This window comes from Solea senegalensis, linkage group LG13 (genome assembly GCF_019176455.1).
Source record: "Solea senegalensis isolate Sse05_10M linkage group LG13, IFAPA_SoseM_1, whole genome shotgun sequence".
In the NCBI taxonomy this organism is placed as follows: Eukaryota; Metazoa; Chordata; class Actinopteri; order Pleuronectiformes; family Soleidae; genus Solea; species Solea senegalensis.
The window spans coordinates 5,878,709-5,881,380 of record NC_058033.1 but is presented as its reverse complement, the minus strand read 5'-3'; positions in this window follow the sequence as shown (position 1 = coordinate 5,881,380).

Genomic DNA, 2,672 nt, shown 5'->3' with positions numbered 1-2,672 from the left:
AAATAAACAAGCTTCTTTTGTTTGAGCTTGATGCATTTTTTTCTGTTTCTATTCTTTTTACCAACAGATTCTTACGTGAAAGTTACGCCAAAGTCAGAATGAACAAGCAAGTCTGTTACGGAATGATGGCCGTGTATTACTGCCACAAATTAAAACAGATCAGTGCAACGTATATGATTCAAACAGTAAACTATCACATTATAACGCAAAATGTAAATTGTTGGAACAAACCATGTGTGTGAAGCCGATGCATAACTCGCAGCACTCGTGTTGAGTGCTGCGAGTTATGCAGCGGTGCGATTCATCGGTCCATAAAAGTGGACTGATTAAAAAATGTTGAAAAAATGTTAATCTGCGTTTCCCAAACCTGGAAATGATCCACAACCATTTTAGTGATTTCTTTGTTGTATAAAGCAAAGAAACAAGAAAATATTCACATTTAAGAGGCTGAAAAATCATTGAACTTGTTTACTTTTCAAACCGGGTATCATTAAAATTGAGGACGCCAGACTTTTTGTGTGAGAGGTTGTGCGGCCTTGGTTGTCATGACAGAGAGAAGTGGAGCAATGACGCCAAGTATCACATTTGGTGAATACACAAAAATAAATGCAAGGGGTTGTGTTTTGGTAGGTTTTCCATTTTCAAAAATAGCATTTCAGGGCTGCCATAACGCCGCTTCCATGTGGATAAAAAGCATATACAACGCAAAATTTAATACTTTATACTAATAGAAATACTTCTATTATTTGTTTAAATTTGGGGATGTAGTGGGACAATTAGGTGCTTGAGCTGGGTTTATGCGACGCTCACACCGCTGCCTTCATGTTGGCGTCCTCTCAGCCGGACTGGGATGTTCTCCTGCTCCAGGCTGCAGCACATGGACGACAGCAGGGGAAGACAACAGGTATATCAGCTGTCTGTTTTATTTGACCTGAGTAAACAGAGCAGAGAACAGCGCAGGAGCCTCTGCACGCCACGTTTTCTCTGCTTCAGCTCACATCAGGGGAAGAGGAGGAGGATCCAGCTGCAGAGAGCCTCTCTGGAGCCGGGTTAAAGGAGCAGACATGGTATGTTAATGTTTTCTCTTATCCTGATCATCTTTCTCCTTACATAATCCCCAGCAGGTCAACTCAGCTGCTCACTGGCTCGTCTGCAAAAGGCTTTTTCTCTTCCCACTCACTGCAATTAAAATTCCAAACTCAAGCACAAGCATCGCTGATTGAAATGCATCGCATTCTCGCCGCACTTCATCGATTCACATTCTGCAGAGAGGTACAAGGTCACCAGTGGGAAAACTCCGCCCACAGAAGCTTTCAAATCAAAACTTGGCGGGCGACATAAACGGCAGTGACTCAGCACTTTGTCGACAGCACGTTGTGTTTGTTTTTTTGTAACGTCACGCTTGAATTATAATCTGCTGTCCACTGGTGTCGGTTTACAACACTTCTGGACGTTAACGCTCAAACTGAGGAGGAGCAGGACACCTTTGACAGGGTCCTGGACTTCACCCAACCAGTCTACACATGCTTTGGACAAGGCATTCGACTTACTGCCGACAGTATGTTGGATCTGTTTCCAGTGAGGGTCGGACTCCGCCAGTGCTGCCCCTGGTCACTGATTCTGTTCAGTCTTTCATGGACTGAATTTCTAGATGCAGCCAGAGTGTTCAGGGAATGAAGCCAGTCCGGTTTGGTAGACTTAGGATTGCCTCCCACTGGGAGGACGCCCCTGGGGAAGAGCCAGGACTCGCTGGTGAGACCATGTCTCTCGGCTGGCCTGGGAACGCCACGGGATTCCCATGGAAGAGCTGGATGAAGTGGCCGGGGAGAGGGAAGTCATGGTTTCTCTGCTTAAGCTGCGCCCCGACCTCAGATAAGCGATAATAGAAGATGGATAGATGGATAAAAACAGGATTATAGCATTTCAGTTTTACATAATTATCGCCTAACTGGGGCTGAAATGAGCTTCCCCTGTTAAAAAAACAACTGCCACTAGTATAAAAATTAGTTTGGGGTATTATAATCAGTTTGTGCCCTAAAAACCCTCCTGAATGTTACACACTGGATCTTTGACAAAATGCAGCCTCACTAACTGAGAACGTTTAGTTTGGAGGCGACTCAGAAACAGCGAGATCACATGGACTGACCAGAACTCCCTGCACGACTTCAGCAGCCACCGTCACACAGTTTTATGCTCAATCAGTGTTTTTGTCATAAATATGTTTCCATGCTCTCGGAGGAGAACAGACGTGTCACAATGATGAATGAGCCACACTTTCAGGGAACAGCAGCAGCAGTGAACGGTGAAACTGAACCAACTGCAGCTACAGTCGCTGCAGCGTGAGGATACAACGAGCTACAACATACAGGAACGAAGTCTTTATATTAAAAAGTTAAGATTTATGTTGTCATGACAACAGTTAAATTGTGTTTAATTAGGAATCTTAAATTCAAAAAAGTATCTAATTATCTAACCATGCTCGCCTTGACCTTCCACATCTCCTTTTCGTGTTCCTTCTTTCTGATGTTGGTCTGCTGGTATGGCCACATCTATCACCACTGCCTTCTTCTGCTCTTTGTCTACCACCACTATGTCCGGTTGGTTAGCCAGGACCTGTTTGTCAGTCTGGAAGCTGAAGTCCCACAACACCTTGGGATTTGGGTACTTCTATT